Source organism: Sciurus vulgaris (genome assembly GCF_902686455.1).
Source record: "Sciurus vulgaris genome assembly, chromosome: 6".
NCBI lineage: Eukaryota > Metazoa > Chordata > Mammalia > Rodentia > Sciuridae > Sciurus > Sciurus vulgaris.
This window is the reverse complement of record NC_136466.1, coordinates 164,728,871-164,751,634: the sequence shown is the minus strand read 5'-3', so window position 1 is coordinate 164,751,634 and position 22,764 is coordinate 164,728,871.

The following is a 22,764-nucleotide window of genomic DNA, read 5'->3' as shown; positions in this document are numbered from 1 at the left end:
CCAATATCCCCCATTAAACTGGGCAGATCCTGAGAGGACAGACAGGATCTTTCAGAGGAAAGGCCTGGGAGCAGAAGGGATGAATGCCACTTCCAGGTTGGGGTGCTGAAACCCTGCCCTGTCCTCTCAACATTCTTCCTCCCCTTCATGCTGGCTGGAATGCCAAGGACTAGGGGCTTCTGAAAGCCACATGCTGAAAATCGCAGAGCCACTCTCAGCCACAGTCCCTGAATGACCATGTGGAGTAGAACCACCTGCCAGTCTCAGAACTGTAACAGAACTGATATATTCGACTACTCTGTTTTGTGGCCTCTTTGTTACAGCAACTAGCGAGTGTTGCCCTAGCTAACTCAGACGTTCCCATCTTTATAGCCTCAGTGCCTACAACAGAGCATGGCTCTGGTAATAAGATGCTGAATAAATTTCCTTATTGAAATTTTCTTATTGAAAAACCCAAATACCACATTGTATCTACAGAACAGAGCTATCCAGTATTTCTGAGTCACAGGAGAAACAAAACACAATTTATACCTTCCATTGTGAAGCTAGAAGATCATGAAGAAAGGAAAAGGTTGAAGTCAGCAGGAATCACTCCAGCCACCTGGAGGCCACAGCCAATCCAGAAAATATCAAGGCCTCAATACTTCTCCCTAATTAATGGTTGAGTGACATGCCTAGCCAGCCCATTCAGGTTTGCACAATGGACTTGCATGAACTGCATCATTGTATACCACGTCTTCCTAGCAGTGGTTGTTGACTGGGGATGTTATGGAAGCTACATCGGGCCACTAGTTTTAATACCCTGACTCAGGCGTTAAGAGTGACTGGAATTAAAGGTGCAAATTCAGTCCAAGATGGCTTCCACGGCCATATACCACTGAGGTAGCAAACAAGGAAAAAATATCCCTGAGATAAAGCTATTTGTGTAACCCACAGATTTCCTGTATGCTCAAAGAGGCAGATTTTCAATTAGTAGTGCTGCCTTCATGGAGTGAGTAATTCAATAGTTCAGAGTGGCTTAGAACCTGTAACCCATGACTTCACACTGCGAGGTCCAGGGGTCACATCAGCAGCAGACAAGGGACTAACCACTATCATATAAGGAAATTACAACTACAGGCACCTGCTCTGGCCACCATGTCCTTGGGGTCACTGAGCCTCAGTAGGCCTGGCCACGGCCCACCATAGTCCACCCCTTTTTAGGGCAATGATGGACAACTCTCAGGTCCCACAATGTCTAACCACTGTAAGTGACACCGATTACTATTATTAGGATCAGCACAACGTCGCATGCACATACAGAAAAATAATAACAACAACCTGAAAGTAAATCAGCTTGTAACACTGTCTTAGTGCAAACTGCTGCTGGGAACAGGTGAACTGTACAAACCCACCAGTGAGGATCCCATGCTGAGTCAGGGGAGCTTGTGAACTCTGTCAGTGAGGTCGCTGGCATTGGGCCTTACCTGCGAGACGGTTTGTCCAGTTTTCCTAGGGAGACTTCCTTCCACAGGACCCACTTTCAGAACATGGGGCCTTCAGCCACCCATGGAGGCAGCTGTGAGTCTATGAAGATGATGACGGTACTTGCCAGGAGCGTGGGCTGCAGTCCACTTCAGCTAGCTCAGCCCTGCATCTTCATGTCATCTGTCACTATTTAGGAAACTGCTGGGGACATCACGAAACATCTACCATGAGAACTCTATCCCACCGCCCTTACCCTTTCTCTCCCACACACTCTATAAAGGAATGATAGCATCCCCAACATGCATGTCCAAATTCACAATGTGACCTTATTTGGAAACAGGTCTTTGCAGATGAAAATAATTAGAGATCTCAAGAAGAAATGATTCTGGATTTAGGGTGATCCATAAAAGAAAAGGAGAAGACACAGAGACACACCAAGGGGAGACATACAGAGGCAGAGACTGGAGGATGCAGCTACAAGCTAAGGAACACCAGGGGCCACCGGAGATGGGGGCAGCAGGAAGCACCCTCCTCTAGAGCCATCAAAGGGAGCACAGCCCTGCCGACACACTGATCGTGCACCCAGAGCTTCTGGAAACATGAGAGGGTAACTGTATGTTGCGTTAATCACCTAGTTTGTGGTGCATTGTTATGGCAAATCTAGAAAACTAGCATACAGTCTGTATTAGCTAATCTAAGCTATTATAACAAAATTCCTGAGACTGGGTAGTTTATAAACAATAGAAATTTATTTCCCAAAGTTCTGGAAGCTGGGAAGTCCAAGATCAAGGCAGCAGCCGATGTGGCATCTGGGAGGTTGCCTCTTGGTTCACAGGCGACACCTTCTCACCGCACCCTCACGTGCTGCACCTCATGTGTTAACGAGCTCTCCCGTGAAGGCACGGACCCCATTCTCAGGGATTCCACCAACTTCATCTGCCCAAAGCCTTTTTTTTTTTTTTTTTTTTTTTTTTTGGTACCAGGGATTGAACTCAGGGGCACTCGACCACTGAGCCGCATCCCCAGCACTATTTCATATTTTATTTAGAGACAGGGTCTCACTGAGCTGCTCAGCACCTCACTTTTGCTGAGGCTGGCTTTGAACTCACAATCCCCCTGCCTCAGCCTCCTGAGCTGCTGAAATTACAGGCATGTGCCACCAAGACCATCATGGCCCAAAGTCTTAATACTAAGACCGCCCACATCCTAATACTATCACATTGGAGGAAAGACTTTCAACATACGAATTTGGGGGAACATAAACTTCTAGAACACAGCATGGTCCATATTCCCCGGAGGATGTTCTCAAACTTCGTCTATCTCCCCAACCAGCAGTACCCTGGTTTGATACCACATATCATTCCAAGCCCTACTTCACAGCTCAGGCCCCTGGACCTCCTCCTCTTTGCCTTTCCCCCAAAGAAATGTCAGAACCAACCCAGTGAGTGCATCACCTATAGGACTCATAAAGCAAAACCACCCTATAGCCACATCTTTTTTGGCTTAGATGAGGCATCTCCTGAAAGCTCATGTGTGAGACATTGCAAGGAAGTTTAGAGGTGAAATGACTGGGTTATGAGAGCCTTAACCCAGTCAGTGAATTAATCCCCTGGTAGGTATTAACCGGGGTAACTGTCGGCAGGTAACTGTCGGCAGGTAACTGCCAGAGGATGTGGGTCATGGGGGGTGTTTTTCTGGTATATATTTTGTTCTTGGTGAACAGAGCTCTCTCTCCCTGCTTCCTGGTGTCATATACCGAGCTGTACTCCTCTGCCACACCCTTCTCCCGTGATGTCTGCCAGACCTCAAGCACAGAGCAACGGAGTCAGCTGTCTGTGGACTGAGACCTCTGAAACCGTGAGCACCAAATGAACTCTTCCTCCTATGAAAATGTTCTTTCTTATCAGGTCTTTTGGCTAAAACAACACCCCTTCCTCCAGATGGTCCAGGTCAACTAAGCTCTGCACAGGAGCTGGTCACTTGAGTGGACCTGTCAAGCCATCACGAAGAAGGTGAAAGCAGTGATGCCTGTCCCGTGTCTGGACTGGGGCAGTGAGGTCCCACGTTAACTTCAGCAGGCAGCTGCCAGAACACCAGAAGGCAGGGGCGTTTCAAGATGGTGGCCTAGAGGGAGGCTGCATTTCATGTTGCTCCAGGACTCAGGATTCAAAAGAGGAGATATTGAGAGACTTGGGACCAAATCAAAGCAGCCGGGTGAGTCTCTCCCGTTGGGGAGGCGTCCCGGATGGGGCGGTAGTCCCGGAACGCAGGGAACTTTGTGAAGTAGAGCTGCCGGCAAGACACCCCTCCCCCCACTGGAGCAGTGAACACGGACAATTGGGAGCTTCGCAGAGGAGGCCGCTCAGCACAGCGCTGGGACTCGGAGCAACCACTGCCACTCGGAGAAACCACTCGGTGGCTGCCCAGGGGAGGAGCCGCGAGGAGAGCTGTGTGGACTCAGAACACCGGGGCCTGCCCTGAGGAGGAGGAGGAGGAGCGTGGCCGCTTGGATTCGGAGTGACTATACCAGAGCTACAGGCGGTTGCCAGAGGAGAGGCTGCGTGGCGAGCTGTTTGGACTCAGACCACTTCTGAACACCGGGGCCTGCCTGGAGGAGGAGGTGGAGGAGGAGCGCGGCGGGTCGTTTGGACTCGCAGTGACTGCATTAGAGCTCCAGGCGGCTGCTCAGAGGAGGAGGCCATTGGTGAGTGGTTTGGACTTAAAGCGACCGCTCCTGAACACAGGGGGGCTGCCTGGAGGAGGAGCGCGGTGGGTCACTTGGTTTTGAGTGGCCGCACCAGAGCTCCAGGCGGTTGCCCAGAGGACGCGTGCAACGGGTCACGTGGATTCAGAGCCACTCAGAGTGACCGCTCCTGAACACCCAGGGACTTACCCGGAGGAGGAGGAGGAACGGGGCCGGTCACTTTGACTCGGAGTGATTGCCCAGGGCTACGGGCGGTTGGTGGGAGGAGGAGGCACGCAGTGAGTTGCTTGGACTCCTAGTGACCGCACTGGAATACTGGGCGGCTGTCTGGAGGAAGAGGCGTGCGGCGGGTCTCTGGGACTCAGAGCGATTGTACAGGGCCCCAGGTGGCTGCTCAGAGGAGGGGCCGCATAGCCAGGCGATTAGGTGCAGAGCAGAGTCCAAGGATCTAAGAGGCTTCTGGGTGGAAGAGCCACACAGAGACACGCTTAGGGGCAGAGTGAAGGTTACAGGACTGCGGGCAGATTCTCTGAGGAGGGGCAGCCTAAGGAGATTCATCTGCGAAGGGAGAGGCTCCCAGGCCCAGGAGGTACGGCCGGGCCCCTGGGAACTTTGCAGAGGAAAGCAGCCCAGCCCAGGCGGTAGCTGTAAATTGAGGGGAACCTCTAGGAGGGGAACTGACCAGCGAGACCTCCCCACCGGGTGAGTCTTCCCTGCCGGGTGAGGTTTCCCGAAAAGAACGGTAAAACCAGAGACACAGGCCCAAACAGGCCTTGCCTCAGCCCGCAGCCTAGTTCCCCTTTGGATGACCATTGGTCAACAAGTGGAGGCACCTCTGCCCACTAGCAGGGAATATACCCCACCTGAAGGCCACCACTCCTAGAGAGGCAGCTTCCTTGTGGAGCACCGCATTATCAACTTCCTCCAAGACTTCAGGCTACTGAAGGCTAAGAGGGGATATATATAGAAATCTTCAGGGACATTGTAAGTCAATAGAGGAAATCTGCAATATCTCAGCGGTTCACTGATACATGAACAATATAAGAAAACAAGGAAAGAAAATGCCACAAACAAATCTAGATGTTACATCAATAAAACCCAATGACAGCATGGCAGAAGAAATGACAGAAAAGGAGTTCAGAATGTACATAATTAAAATGATCTGGGAAGCAAACGATGAGATGAAAGAGCAAATGCAGACATTGAATGATCACACCAATCGACAGTTAAAAGAGCAAATACAGGAAGCAAAAGATCATTTCAATAAAGAGTTAGAGATATTGAAAAAAAAACAAACAGAAATCCTTGAAATGAAGGAAACAATAAACCAAATAAAGAACTCCATAGAAAGCATATCCAATAGGATAGAACACTTGGAAGACAGAACCTCAGACATTGAAGACAAAATATTTAACCTTGAAAACAAAGTTGACCAAACAGAGAAGATGGTAAGAAATCATGAGCAGAATCTCCAAGAACTATGGGATATCATGAAAAGGCCAAATTTAAGAATTATTGGGATTGAGGAAGGCCTAGAGAAACAAACCAAAGGAATGAACAATCTATTCAATGAAATAATATCAGAAAATTTCCCAAATCTGAAAAATGAAATGGAAAATCAAGTTCGAGAGGCTTATAGGACTCCAAATACACAAAATTACAACAGACCCACACCAAGGCACATTACAATGAAAATATCTAACATACAAAATAAAGACAGAATTTTAAAGGCCGTGAGAGAAAAGAACCAAATTATATTCAGGGGGAAACCAATACGCATATCAGCAGATTTTTCAATCCAGACCCTAAAAGCTAGAAGGGCCTGGAACAACATTTTTCAAGTCCTGAAAGAAAATGGATGCCAACCAGGAATCTTATACCCAGCAAAACTTACCTTCAAATATGACAATGAAATAAAATCCTTCCATGATAAACAAAAGCTAAAAGAATTTACAAAAAGAAAGCCAGCATTACAGAACATTCTCAGCAAAATATTCCATGAGGAAGAGATGAAAAACAAAGAAGCAAATCAGCAAAGGGAGGAATTATGCTAAAGGAATTGTCAAATAAAGGAGGAACCAAGTAGTGTCAAATAAATAAATAAATAAAATTTAAAAAATGAACCAAATGACCAGGAAACCAAATCATATCTCAATTATAACCCTGAATGTTAATGGCCTGAATTCATCAATCAAAAGACATAGACTGGCAGATTGGATTAAAAAGAAGGATCCAACAATATGTTGCCTACAAGAGACTCACCTCATAGAAAAAGATACCCATAGACTAAAGGTGAAAGGATGGGGAAAAACATACCATGCACATGGACTCAGCAAAAAAGCTGGAGTATCCATCCTCATTTCAGATAATGTGGACTTCAAGCCAAAGTTAGTCAGAAGGGATAAAGAAGGACATTTCATACTGCTTAAGGGAAGCATAAATCAGCAAGACATAACAATCATAAACATCTATGCCCCAAACAGTGGCTCATCTATGTATGTCAAACAAATCCTTCTCAATTTCAGAAACCAAATAGACCATAACACAATAATACTAGGTGATTTTAACACGCCTCTCTCACCACTGGACAGATCTTCCAGACAAAAATTGAACAAAGAAACCATAGATCTCAATAACACAATCAATAATTTAGACTTAACAAACATTTATAGAATATACCATCCAACCAAGAGCGAATACACTTTCTTCTCAGCAGCACATGGATCCTTCTCTAAAATAGACCATATATTATGCCACAAAGCTAATGTTAGCAAATACAAGAAGATAGAGACACTACCATGTATTCTATCAGATCATAATGGATTGAAATTAGAAATAAATGAAAGAGTAAAACACAGAAACTATTCCAACATCTAGAGATTAAACAATATGCTATTATATGATGACTGGATAACAGAAGATATTAGGAAGGAAATTAAAAAATTCTTAGAGGTAAATGAGAACAAAGAAACATCATATCAAAATCTCTGGGACACTATGAAAGCAGTACTTAGAGGGAAATTTATTTCATGGAGCGCATTTAATAAAAGAAGTAAAACTCAACAAATAAACGACCTAACACTACAGCTCAAAGCCCTAGAAAAAGAAGAACAGACCAGTACCAAAAGTAGTAGAAGACAGGAGATAGTTAAACTCAGAGCTGAAATCAATGAAATTGAAACAAAAGAAACAATACAAAAAATTGACAAAATAAATAGTTGGTTCTTCGAAAAAATAAACAAAATTGATAAACCTTTAGCCACACTAACAAAGAGAAGACGAGAGAAAACCCAAATCACTAAAATTCGGAATGAACAAGAAAATATCACAACAGACAGGATTGAAATACAAAACATAATTAGAAGCTATTTTGAAAATCTATACTCCAACAAAACAGAAAATTTTGAAGACATCAACAGGTTTCTAGAGACATATGAATTGCCTAAACTGAACCAGGAGGACATACACAATTTAAATAGACCAATTTCAAGTACTGAAATAGAAGAAGTCATCAAAAGCCTACCAACAAAGAAAAGTCCAGGACCAGATGGGTTCTCAGCCGAGTTCTACAAAACCTTTAAAGAAGAGCTCATTCCAATACTTATCAAAGTATTCCATAAAATAGAAGAGGAGGGAACCCTCCCAAACTCATTCTATGAAGCCAATATCACACTGATACCTAAACCAGACAGAGACTCATCAAGGAAAGAAAATTTCAGACCAATATCCTCAATGAACATCGACACAAAAACTCCCAACAAAATTTTAGCAAATCGCATACAAAAACATATTAAAAAGATAGTGCCCCATGATCAAGTGGGTTTCATCCCAGGGATGCAAGGTTGGTTCAACATCAGGAAATCAATAAATGTCATTCACCATATCAATAGACTTAAAGTCAAGAATCACATGATTATTTCAATAGATGCAGAAAAAGCATTTGATAAAATACAACATCCCTTCATGCTCAAAACACTAGAAAAAATAGGGATAGTGGGAACATTCCTTAACATTGTAAAGGCCATTTATGCTAAGCTCATGACTAATATCATTCTAAATGGTGATAAACTGACAACATTCCCCCTAAAAACTGGAACAAGGCAGGGATGCCCTCTTTCACCACTTCTATTCAACATCGTTCTTGGGACTCTAGTCAGAGCAATTAGACAAACCAAAGAAATTAAAGGGATACGAATTGGAAAAGAGGAACTCAAACTATCCCTGTTCGCTGATGACATGATTATATATTTAGAGGAACCTGGAAATTCCACCAGAAAACTCTTAGAACTCATAAGTGAATTTAGTAAAGTAGCAGGTTCCAAGATCAATGCTCATAAATCCAATGCATTTTTATACATAAGTGATGAATCTTCAGAAAGAGAAATTAGGAAAACTACCCCATTCACAATAGCATCGAAAGAAATAAAATACTTGGGAATCAATCTCACAAAAGAGGTGAAAGACCTCTACAATGAGAACTATACAACACTAAAGAAAGAAATTAAAGAACACCTTAGAAGATGGAAAGATCTTCCATGTTCTTGGATAGGAAGAATTAATATTGTCAAAATGGCCATACTACCTAAAGTGCTATACAAATTCAATGCAATTCCAATTAAAATCCTAATGACGTACCTTACAGAAATAGAGCAAGCAATTATGAAATTCATCTGGAAGAATAAGAAACCCAGAATAGCTAAAGCAATCCTTAGCAGGAAGAGTGAAACAGGGGGTATTGCAATACCAGATCTTCAACTCTACTACAAAGTAATAGTTACCAAAACGGCATGGTATTGGTACCAAAATAGAAAGGTAGATCAATGGTACAGAATAGAGGACACGGACACAAATCCAAATAAATACAATTTTCTCATACTAGACAAAGGGGCCAAAAATATGCAATGGAGAAAAGATAGCCTCTTCAACAAATGGTGCTGGGAGAATTGGAAATCCATATGCAAGAGAATGAAACTAAACCCATATCTCTCACCATGCACGAAACTAAACTCAAAATGGATTAAGGACCTCGGAATCAGACCAGAGACCCTGCAGATTATAGAAGAAAAAGTAGGTCCAGATCTTCAACATGTTGGCTTAGGATCAGACTTCCTTAACAGGACTCCCATAGCACAAGAAATAAAAGCAAGAATCAACCACTGGGATAGATTCAAACTAAAAAGCTTTCTCTCAGCAAAGGAAACTATCAGCAATGGGAAGAAAGAGCCTACAGAGTGGGAGAATATCTTTGCCAATCATACTTCAGATAGAGCACTAATCTCCAGAATCTATAAAGAACTCAAAAAACTCTACTCCAAGAATTCAAATAATCCAGTCGACAAATGGGCTAAGGAAATGAATAGACACTTCACAGAAGAAGATCTACAAGCAATCAACAAACACATGGAAAAATGTTCAACATCTCTAGTAATAAGAGAAATGCGAATCAAAACCACCCTAAGATTCCATCTCACCCCAATTAGAATGGCGATTATCAAGAATACGAGCAACAGCAGGTGTTGGCGAGGATGTGGGGAGAAAGGTACACTCATACATTGCTGGTGGGGCTGCAAATTAGTGCAGCCACTCTGGAAAGCAGTGTGGAGATTCCTTAGAAAACTTGGAATGGACCCTCCATTTGACCCAGCTATCCCACTCTTTGGCCTATACCCAAAGGACTTAAAATCAGCATACTACAGAGATACAGCCACATCATTGTTCATAGCTGCTCAATTCACAATAGCCAGACTGTGGAACCAACCTAGATGCCCTTCAATTGATGAGTGGATAAAGAAACTGTGGTATATATACAATGGAATATTACTCAGCCATAAAGAATGATAAAATTATGGCATTTGCAGGCAAATGGATGAAATTGGAGAATATCATGCTAAGTGAGATAAGCCAATCTCAAAAAGCCAAAGGACGAATGATATCGCTAATAAGTGGATGATGACACATAATGGGGGGAGGGAAGGGTTAGTGTTAGGTTTAGAGTTAGGGTTAGGGAGGGGGGCAAGAATGGAGGAAGGAAGGACTGTATAGAGGGAAAAGAGGGGTGGGAGGAGTGGGGGGAAGGGAAAAAATAACAGAATGAATCAAACAACATTACTCTATGTAAATTTATGATTACACAAATGGTATGTCTTTACGCCATGTACAAACAGAGAAGCAACATGTATCCCATTTGTTTACAATAAAATATAAAAAGAAAAAGAACACCAGAAGGCAGAGCACAGTCTCCAGATGCCTTCCGTAAGCCTCTTCATTTGCCAGCACTTCTCACCCGCTGGTCCCGGATGGGTGGGGATTCAGCCCTGAGGGAATCCTTCTCATGCTGACCCTGAGTGCCACCGTGCTCCTGCACGTGGGTTGGTTCCTCTCAGGATGAGGAATGAGCTTTGCAGGCTTTAGGAAGGAGTGTGGCCACTGCCCACTGTCCTCAGGATTAACACACAGGGCATCAGGAGGCTGTCCTGGAGGCTCTGACACCTTGAGACACAGTCCTGGAGTCTGCAATGTGGAACTGGGCTGGACCATACCCAGCACCCAGTGTCCTCACATACGACAAGTAAGAATGCAGGCATAGGACATCCATGCTGGGAGCTCAGAGCTGCTGCAAGTGACTGTCCCTTCATCCCACGGCTCTGTGCATTTTATGCAGGGCCCTGGGAGGAGACATTAGCTGCCACCACCCCTAGGTGGTGCCCTGCCTCCAGGGGTGCTCAGGCAGGGGCTACTGGTGCAGCCAGCTGTAATTCTGGATCAGGAGCCAGGCTAGCCGCCCCTACTAGCGCAGAAATTCACCTCTCCCTATCTTGACCTGGCTTAGATTTCTCTTCTAAATTTATTGTCCACACCTGCTACCCCTGAAGATGGTTCTGCCCAACACCCAGGCTGTTTATGATTAACCGAATGGATAGCTGAACTGTGAGTAGCCCCTAGAAGCAATAGCAACAAACCCACAATGGGATGAGAGGGACAGCAGCTCATGCCTTGTCTCTACCACAGTGCCCCAGCTTGTGAAATCAGAGGCACATGAGGCAATGGGAAGCTCTGGTCCTCACCGTCAGCAGCTGCATGAGGGCTGAGCCACACATCCCGTGGGGACAGTACAGGCCTAGGAGCAGGACCAGCCTACCCACGAGCCGTGCTTCCAAACTCGCATGTCTGGGATGCCCTTACCCACTGGCTCCCTCTCGAGAAGGGCTTGATTGTACCCAAGACTGCAGATCCCAAGTGCCAGGTCCTGTGTTCACTCTCTAGAGTCAGATGTCCCACATTTGAATTCCAGAGGCTCCTTGAGACCAGCCATACTAACCTACCTCCAGTGGTGGCCCAAGGGATGACAGACTGGTCACTCCTCCCTCTCCTTTGGCATTTTTCTATCATTTTGCTCTTCTACCTCCATATTGAACAATATTTAGCAGATGATGCAGATTAAACTGGACCAGCCAGCTGCAGGACAGCAGTTTGTTCTGAGTGTGGGACACCATTCACTGGGGTGCTTGCCTCAGCACAACGCCCATCATGATGCCTTCTGGTTGGTGAAGTTCAGGTTCTCACTGTCCCAGGGAACAGATCTAGCTGTCCAGGGTTGAGGGATGGTCCTAGAATGCAGATTCCAGGAAGTCTCTCCTTCCCCTATTAAAAATTATACCAAGGCTTGAGAGCATGTGATGGCCCTGAGTCCAGTTTGGTAAGGTCCTTGCTGGGTAATGAGAATTGGAGGGATGAGTTGGCTTGGGGAGAAAGCAAAATGAAGCCTCACCATACACCAGATCTATTGCCTTGGACTTCCCAGCCTCCAGAACTGTGAGAAATAGCAGTCTGTTGTTTATAGACTACCCAGTCTGTGGTATTTTGTTATAGTAGTCAAACAAAATAAGACACCCCCTTGTACACCAAGCCTGGCACAGACCTCTGGGGCTCATGAGAATCCTAAGTTATGGACGTCTGCCCTTCCACTACAGAAAAGAGGTTCAGCATTCTCTGCCTTCCTACTGTTCCCTGACTTCCCTTGGCTAAAGTGTATTATTGGAAATCCCTGAAGGAAAAAGAACTGAAGTGAAGAAAATGTTCTCACCAGAGAACCCTATCTAACACATGCAACAAGCAAGACATGCTTCATCTATATGGCTGGCATTTATTTTTCTCTTTCAGGTAATTTATCTGAACATATTTTCCTTTTCATTTCCAGTAAGCATATAAAAGAAGTTTTGGCTTCATAATTTTAGGTGTTTGAGAATTTGGTGTAGCTGTATTAGCAACATATTCTTGGGTTGAATCTTCTCCAGAGCAATAAATTCCACGAAAAAATAAAAGTAAGATGATGCACTCTATCATTTCTGATTCCAATGCTATTCCTGGGTTAACATATGACTTTTATGTCTTTGTTAACATTTTTATCTAGATTTGTGCAAATAAATGTAAAAATATCTAACATGGTACAAAAATATCACTGTAAAATAAAAGCTCTAGGCAAAACCATAAGCAAGAATAATCAACTACAAATATCTCTCAAGTTGAATAAAATAGTTAAAGTTTTAGCTGAAATATCAATTTGGAATACAATTGCAGCCCAGTAGTTAGCAGATCACTCAGAAATGGATATTTTAGTGTCCTACTTTTCAAATTACAATGTGGAACTTCTGGCAATAAAGGGCAGTCTGAAGAAGTAAAAAGTCATAAAATGGGAAATGTAATACATCTAGCTTGGGCAAGGAGAGGAAAAGGGAAGTGTGCAGAGCCTTAAGTGGGCATGGTACCACTGCAGCCTTAGGACTGATCTGAAACTGCCAAGAGAGTAGGTAATAAGGGAAAGTTGGCAGGGTTAAATTGAGGGGGGAAAAAAAAGTACTCTGAAATAAATATTGAGGAAAGAAATATAAACAAAGTCTGCTAAAATTAAGATCAGCCTTGGTAAGTGGGACTTATCAATGGAAAATTGCTATGGAAATTGCAACTTCAACATTATTTACATCATCACCTAGAAATGATTACATCCTCAAGAAAAAAGTTCATTGAAGTTATTTCTTATTTAAATTTGATAAACTTCCTGTACAGATGATACTTCGCAAGCTCCAAGTTAAAATAACACAAAATGCTAAGTTGGGCTGAAAAATATCTCCTATCATACACAGCGGGGGTTTCAGTGATGAAGATCCTAAGGGAGACGTTATCTCTAGCTTCCAAGGTGCTAAGCAAATCCACCACTTGCTCTGGAGGAAGACTCTACCCTTTCTTCCCATGATCTTTTCTGTACACATATCCTGAAAGAGACTGAAAATTGCAGTGTGCCACTCCCCATTATACCCCACACTCTCTCCTTTACCTTTTGGTCAAGTCAGAAATGTCAGCTCCCATTTTACAACTTTCCACCCTTCCAACTGTCCTTTATTGATGAAAGTTCCACACTGTAATTTGAATATAAGGACATTAAAATATCAGAGCAAAGGCCTATTTTGTAAGATGCACAGAAACACAAATAATAATTACAGTAACACAGATTTCTTTTCAACAGCAATGGCTGTCTGAAGACAATGGAACAATGTCCTTCGTCTAATGAAAAAATAGCCTAGAATTTTCTGATGTCAAGAGTGAGGGCAAAATAAAAATATTGTCAGATAAATGTAAGTAACATAATGAATTATCCAAATTCTGACATAGACAAAGCAATTGAAATTTATTAGCTTTCATTTTTGTCTTTCATTTTCCCTTTAAAACTGATAGTGAACTAATCCTACTCCTGGAAAAAACTCAGCAACATTCATTTTGTGGTCACTGATGGATTAAAGAAATTTCAGAAGATCTACATCACAAAACAGAAGACCAATTCTACATCTTAAATATTCAGTAAGCATTAAAATTCATGCTTCAATTCCCATTTGAGGTTTCTCTCCTTCCCCCAAATCAGGGTGCTACAGGTAAAATTTTTTTTGCTAGGTGACATAGCTCCTCCCCTCCCTCAACTTGAGCTTCTTCTGCTTCTTACCAGGCGCAGCTTCTGATTCCTCCAGGTCAAGAGGAAGGATGAAGAGGCAAAGGGATGCAGAAAGCTCTTTTTGATAGGCAAGGGAGGGGAGCAGCACTAGAACTTTCAGTTCAGCGAGTAAAGATCTATCTCATGATGCCCTCAGGAGTCTCCAGTAGCCTCCCTCTCCCGTTCATAGAAATCACTAACCTGGTGGGGGCTGGATCTCATGGAAATCTAGTGGAGATCAGTAGAACAGAGGAAGGGGACCAGGCGGAGGGAGGAAGGGAAGAGAAGGAGAAATAGTGAGGAATGCTATTGATCAAATCATACTGTTATATCGTGTGCATGTACGAACACGTAACAACAAATTCCACCATGAGGCACAACTATAATGCACCAATTAAAAAATGTGGTGGAAAAAAGAAAAAGAAGCAAGTACACCTAGCAACCAGACAGATCTTGGTGCAATAACATTCTCAATAATGAAAAAAATACTAGGCTCTTCAGAAATGGCTGATAATAGGACTGGAGCAAAAAATATATATATATATAGTCCAGATGAACCTGGAGTACCTTCTAAGTGCCAGAAAGTAAGAAGTGCTCAAGGATAATAAAAGACCATAATGACAGGGGTTGGTGAGGGGCACAAGAGTCAACGGTGCCCAACAGCCAAAGTTGGAACAATCAGAACAACAAAATAAAGTAGTATTGGATAGTACCCCAAGTGTTAAATAAATATCCATGAGCCCATGTTGAGGAAAGGAGGGAGAGAGGGAAGGTGGGAAGGGTAGGAGGAAGAAGGGGAGGGACTTCCCTACGCAGACTTCCAATTAATTCACTGGCACACTGCACCCTTGGTGAGGTAGAGCGTGACCCCCCCAGCCGCGCCCCACCGTGGTGCTGGAGATTGAACCGCTAGCTCCTCCTCCTCAAGTGCACAGGCTGTACGTAGGGACTTGTTTCAAAGGGAAGCGTATGGAAAGGGGCATGGGGTGGGGTGAGTTTACCGTAGACAATCCTGACAAGCGCTACCTGTGCCAGGTGACCACGATTGACAGCACAGGTGATGAGTCATGCCGACTGTGTGAACCCGTGATGTCATGTGACGTGATGAAACCGGCACTTTACCTGTGTAGTCTTCCTCCCCCAAATCTATGACCCCCATCTAACAATGAGAAAAGCACTGAACAACTTCCAGTCAAATGAAGGGACGTCTACAAAACACCTGACCTAGGTCAAGGTCATCAAAAATAAGGGAAGTCTGAGAAGCTGTCATAACCAAGAGGAGCCCTGGGACACAGGGGAGCTAAATGCACCGTGGGATCGTGGATGGGATCCTGGAACAGGAAAATAGAAGGACATTAGGTAACAATTAAGGAAATCTGATCAAAAATACAGGTTAATTTTCTCAAAAACTTCTATGATCGTAATCTTACAGATTTCACAAACAAAAAACAGAATAATAAGTGAGGTTAGCCAGGTTTCAATGAGGGGAACAAACCGAACACGTGTGAGAGCATGGTTGGGCCTCCAAACAACAAGGCTGAGTGAAAGAAGCCGGACAAGAGGACACAGCGTGTCCCCTCTGTGAAACACCAGTGAACGCATGTGACAGAGAGTTGCGTGTGGCTGCCCGGCGGGTGGAGGGAAGGTGCAGGAGGCAGAGGTCACCAAAGGGCACAGCGGAGCTGGAGGTGACGGGCGTGTCACCCTGCGATTGCGCGCCGGCCTCACAGGTAAATGCCTCTGTCAAAACTTACCACACTGTACACCTGCTGCGTATGTAGATCATACCTTGTCAGAACCGCTAAGAGAGAAAAGTGTTAGATCAAGAATAGCCAGGGCAATTCTGAAACAGGAAGGAAGATAAGGGAAGTTTACTTAAGTACCAAAAGGCAGTCTATAGACGGCAGGACTCCACAGTGAGGCCCGGCAGCAAGCCACGCATCGGGCGGGAGAGCCCAGCGGCCCACACCGCCACGGAGTCAAGCAACAGAAGTGGATTGTTCCGTGCGTGGTGCTCAAAGCGGCTTCTCCGTGGGGAAAAATATACAGAAGTCAATTCCTGCCTCTTGCCATTAAGAATAATAAAATTCATTGTATTAAATATCTAGCTGCAAAAAGCAATACTTTTAAAGTCATACACAGAAAATAAAGGCAAATATAACTTTAGGGTATGAAAAATTCTCATACTAGATATAAAACTGACAATTCATAAAGAAAATAATTGATTCTTCAAATTTCAAAATGTGCCATTAAAAGGTGAAAGAAAAATCATAGACTAGGAATAGCTATGAGTATCAAATTGAATGATTAATTCCCAGAATATATAAAGAACTCCTACAGATCAATATGAAAAAGACAACACAACAGAAAAATACACAATTCACAGGAAACCGTAACGACTAAGAAACTCACTCATATTCAGGAAAATTAAAATTTTCCAATTAAAACCCCAATCAAATACAATTTTATATTCAAATGGTATTTGACAGAAATTGAATGTGCTCTCATTACTACAGATAGAAATGTATGTTGTTTACCTCTTGGGGAGAACAACGTTGCAGTGTCTGTTACAGTTGAAGCAGACAGACTGCCTTCCACAGCCCCTCAGCCCCACGCAGGGTACCTAGCTAGAAAATCCTTGCACACGTGCACCAGAACAACAAACAAGAATACTATTGACAGCTTTGTCAAAAACAGCAAAAAAAGGAAGCAGCACAAATTTTTGTCAATCGGAGAATAGAGTCCGCAAATGTGGTTTTCATACAGTCAAAGATTACACAATAAACAAAATGAATACACTCGCAAAGTGTCAGTGTGATAAATCTCAAAACAGACTGCAAGTTGGAGAATGATACTGTGTGTAGGGTTTGGATGTGAGGTGTCCCCCAAAAGCTCACATGTGAGACAATGCAGGAAGGTTCAGAGGAGAAATGATAGGGTAGTAAGAGTCTTAACCCAATCAGTGAACTAATCCCAGATGGGATTAATTGAAGTGGTGGGGGGGTGACTGGAGAAGGTGGGAATTGGGTCGTGGCTACGGGGTATATATTTTGTATCTGGACAGTGGAGAATCTCTCTCTCTGCTTCCTGATGATGTGAGCTGCTTCCCTGTAATGAGACAAGGAAATAATAGGAATTGCTATAGTTGTGTGTTATGCAGTAATAATAAGCTGTATTTGGAATTTGCCTGAACTTGTAAAACTAAAATAAAGGCGCCTGGTGACAAACTTGCTGTGTGGCAGGATGACACTCCTGAACAATGCCAATATGAACCTTTATCTATGATTTGAGGGGTGGCTCCTAGTCTAGTCGTGTTCTGGTCTTTATCAATGAAGACCAGAGCATGGCTGGGCTGAAAATCACTACTTAGACCCCTGGACTTTTGGAGCAAACTGTCCGCAGCACCGTGACCAGAGGACTCCACGTCACTCTCTCTGTCGACTGCCCCGGCTGCTGTCACTGATTGCTGATCAACCGTTGTCACCAGGGCCAGACCACTGACCACCTCTCCCGCAGCGACAACTGCCACCCAGCCTCTGGCTTATCAGACACCCAAGGGCAGACAAAGACACCCAAGGAGCTGAGAGAGGCTACGGCTGAGAAGAGTCCCCTCGGTCTTGCTGACTGACTTCTTGGCTCAGAGACGTTGCATGGAGTAAGTCCATGGGGACTGGACTCTAGTGAACAAGGGAGTGAATCTTCAGTGTGTTTGTGACTTGTTATTATTAGGAATGCTGAGTTGAGTGTGCACTGTGTGAATAAAATCCACTTGTTGGAAACAAACTCGATTCCTCTCTTACTCACTGCTTGCGACGTTCCCTCTGCCACGCTCTTCTGCCATGATGTCCTGCCTCACCTAGAGCCCCAAGGAATAGAGCCAGCCTTCTATGGACTAAGACCTCTGAAACTGCGAGCCTTCAAATAAACTCTTCCTCCTCTACAGTTGTGCTGGTCGGGTCCTTTAGTCACAGCAGAGAAACAGCTGACTAAAACACTGTAGGATATCTTTCAGTGAAATGTAAAAGCCCATCACTCAGCAGCATAATCATCTCTGGGCATTTATACATATAGTGAAAGTATTAAAACATGAAAGAGACATTCTCACTGTGAGGGGAGGTAGGAAGGGAAGGAAGAAAATAGAATCAGGGCAAACCCGAAGGACTTCAATTACAACAGTGCAGCTCTTTTTCAAAAGTCAGGAAGAAAATATGGACAAATACTATATGTTCACACATGAGAGTTCACGGAGACAGAGGACAGATGCTGGCTTACAGGGGTGAGGGAGTAGGGATGGGGAAGTAGTGTTTCAGGGGTGCTGAGCCTCAGCTTTACAGATGAAGAGGTTCTGCAGGTGGCTGGCGGTGACAGTTACCCTGCAGTATGAATTCCCTGATGACACTGGCCTATACACTTAGACATTATCGAAATGACAAGTTCATGTCATTTAGATTTTACCACCATTAAAAATAAGTTAGAGCTGGCTTGTGGCTCCATGGTAGAGCGTTTGCCTAGCACGCGTGAGGCACTGGGTTCGATTCTCAGCACCATATATAAATAAATGAAAAAAATACAGGTCTATCGACATCTAAAAAACATATTTAAAAAAATAAATTCACAAATTCTGAAATAGTATAATATCATAATACAAAAACTTTAAAAGACAGGCAGAGAGAGATGTCACACAGAAAAAAAGAGAAAGCGGTGTGCACAGGATCCTTCTGAGGACTCACCCCACATCAGTGGGTGAGTGCTTGATATTATAAAATACCCAGACCCGCAAGAAGAGAGTTCCACAAGTTCTCAGAGGATAAGCAAGTGCTAATTTGGGACAAGAGTCTGCTGTAAGCTTGGTCCTCCCATCTCTCTGAAAAGCACCTCTGCAGCTTTAATTATGATCTGTGGATGGTTAGAGAGGAAGAGCAGAGAGGTTGGAGAGGGGCTGACGGAAAGATGGGGTGGCACCCACGTAAAACCTGGTCCAAATCTGCTCCCTGGGCCCGGGCTTGAGGCACGTCCTCCCCTTTGCTGAAGGTGCACGTGCAGCTGGGGGTCAAGGAGCGCTCCTTCCTGCTTTCCCAGAATCCCTTCACGACACCTCAGGCAGGACGAGCCACTCGACTCGCAGGACCTGCTGCAAAATGAAGACACATGGTTCTTTGCTCAAAAAATATTAAGAACTGTGGGCCACACTAGCAGAGCATCACGCCATCACCAGGCGTTCCGCCTGAGGCCTGGTGGTCCGCCAGGGAGCCCGCCAGAGGTCCAGGCCGCGTCGAGGCTGCGCACTGGGGTGCGAGCAGGTGTTCAGACACAGGCCTCATTCCACAAAAACATGGTCAGCCCCACAATTGGGTTTATTTGTCCAAGAGTAGGAGTATCCAAATAACAAGGGAATAGGAAGGGTAAACAATACTAAAAGAAGCTGCCATTTCTCCTCCCATATTCTAGAAAAAAAAAAAAATCCCACCTCTGCCTCAGGCGCCCTGTCAAGAACGTGAAGGGCAGAGAGGAACCAAGAGTGGCCCAGCGTCTGGTTTTAAGCCTCATCGCTCATGAAACCCTCATCTTCTTCAAAGGAATCGCGGGACTTCCGTGAGAAGTATTTTGGAGGCAGGGGGAGCTTTCCCCAAGGAGGTCCCACAATCTTTCCATATTAGCAGTTTCCTGCTTGGACCAGGATGTGTCTCAATGACTCAGATTACTATTTCAGAGAATTCAACACGTGGGCACTTGTTTCTCTATAACAAAACATACATGAAGTTAAATCTTTGCCCTTCACCAGTAACTAATAGCAGAGAAAAACTTCTGCCAGCAAAGTGCAGCTTCAGAACCAAGAGATCATGGTGATTAAGAGTCACACGCTTGCACCTGCCTAGCATGTATAAGGCCTCAGGTTCAATCCCCCCTCCTTCCAAAAAAATCGAAATACTCTTCTCAGGCCCAATTCTACAGCTTTCGATCCATGTGACCCTGAGTGAGGTGGTTGATGTCTTTAAGTCTCAGTTTCCTAATCTGAAAATGGGGACAAGAGCAGTTAAGGATTAAATGAGATAATAACCACAATGCTCACCTCCAGTCTAGCACGTCAGACTCCTCAACAAACGTTCGTGCTCATCACTGACTGAATCACAGGTCCGCTGAGGACCCTTGTCTGTGTACATCCTCAGAGGTCAGCTCCACAGCGGAAGCTGAGTTGTGGTTTGGAACTTGGCCCTTGTCTGATCTCCAGCTCTACCTTCTGCTGCCTGCTCCACCCTGGGGAACATCCAGCAAAACTTGGAGCTCCGGCCTGGAGAGGGACGAACCCCTCCTCCCAGGATTCCTGACTGTCGTCTGCCATCCCAAGTCCCCCACCAGGACACACTCCCCAAAGCATGGCTGTCATCTCTCCTCAAACGCCTGCTCTTCGACGCCCTGGGCCAGCTGTTCAAGGACTTGCACAGTATGGCTGCATCCTCCGGGGTGACCGCAGTTACCCCAACTCCGCATCCCCTGCCTCTCCCGCCTCTCCGCTGGCGAACTGGGCCTGCTCCCCGCCCTGGGAATGTGCCTTGCCAACCTGACCAACAGCACAGGACCGCTGACCCCATGGGTACAGCGTCTGGAATCTGTAACTTACAAAAGCACTGGAAGTGGTAAAACTCCCTCCAGCTCCTCTGCCGTCCTTGGGTCCCGTGGAAAGCGTTAAGGTGGAGGCCGCTGCAGGCGTCATACCAAGTGAACCACGAATGGGTCAAAGAGCGCAGCTCTTCTTCTCTGTCGATCCTTATTTTAGTTGCACACTTTTATGGGGCACGGTGTGAAAATCTGAGATGTGTATACAATACATAGTGATGAAAATCAAGGCAATTAGCATTCCCGCCTCCTTAGACACTTTTTAAAATTCTTTGACTAACATGCAATAAAGGTGCGTATTTATGAGTTGCGGTTGGCTCTCGGCAGGTGACTACTTCGTGTACTAGGGTGGTGAGTGGTCCCTTCTCATCCTCACTTCATGTCCGGCGCCTTCGGGCTCCTCTCTTCTCCTTATTCCCGCGGTGCATGACAGGCTCTGGGGAACAGCAGGGAGCCCAGGTCTTGTTCCTCCTGCTGTCCCAGGACCTGGCAGCCAGGCTCCCTCTGCCCTGCCTCCCCTGCCTGCGCAGTCCCACTGCACATCTGGATGAACTCGTTCCCTGGCGACCTGGAGGCCCTCTGGGCACGGCACAGCCCCGTCACCGTGTGTTCCTCACACAGGATTGTCTGTTGTCCACTTTCTGTCACCACTACCTTCTGCAGTCCCTTTATCCCACAGAGGAATGAGGAGCATTCTGGGCGCTCACCCCAGCGTGGCTCTGGTGAGAGCCCCAGGCCAGGCCTGAGGGAGGCGAGGCACACGCCCCAGGCGCTGCTGTCCAGAGAGCTGGAGCCGGGCACAGCGCAAGGAGCGAGGCTGGGACTCCTGGCAAGCTCCTGAACCTCCTGCATCGCCAGACACACGGAGAACTGGCCCAGAGACTCCTGGGCACTGCGGCAGATCCCCATGAGAAAACCCACTTCCGAGCTTCTGCCCAAGATTTCCAGAGCCCTGCCCCGCCCTTCAGTCCCCAAGTCTCCCCAGTATGTGAGCCTCACTCCCTTCATTAAAACATTGAGGGGCTGTGTTGTGGCTCAGTGGAGAGCACTTGCCTAGCATGTGTGAGGCACTGGGTTCGATTCTCAGCACCACATATAAATAAATGAATATACAAAGGTCCATCAACATCTAAAAAATATGTTTTAAAAAAAAACATTCAACACCAGAATTATGTAGAGTGACTTCGATTTTCCCAACCAACCCCTGTCTGATCTTTGGGAAATAATGCTACACTTATATCCACACATGCATGAAATTTTGTATAGACAAAAAAAAAAAAAGTCATAGATTATAATAGCAAAAGACTAGAAATGACCTAAAAGCACATCAGTGGTGGACAACTAAGAATATGATACATTCAAAGTAGAGGGTCATTTGTCATATGCTCTTCAAGTACCCACGTGACACATGAAAGCAAAAAAACACAAAATTCAGATTAGCTTATATTGCATGCAATAACCATTTATATAACAAAGAAGAGCACAGATACCTCTGAGCATGCACGGAAGAAACCAGTGACTATGGATATCTTGGGGGGAGGGATTAGGAAACAGGTGAACAGAAATGGCAAGAAGCATATTCCTTTCTTTACTCTGGAATATGCTATCATATGAATATACTTCTGCCCCCCCCCCCAAAAAAAAAAGAAATCTGCAATGGAATACTATTCAGCGATAAAAAGAATAAAATCCTATTATTTGCAACAACATGGATAGGACTGGAGGTCATTATGTCAAGTGAAATAAGCCAGGAACAGAAAGACAAGTACCACATGATCTCACTCTGATGTGGGATCTAAAAAATTGGATCTCATAGAAGCTGAGACTAGGGTAATGATCACCAGCAGCTGGGGAGTATATTGTGAGGGACAGATGGGGAGAGCTCTGAGTAATGGGCACTCGGTCGTAGAGGGATCTTTCGGTGCTACTGCACAGCAGCAAGACTACAGCTAATGATAATGCACTATGAACTTCAAAAAAGCTAGAAGAGAGGATTTTG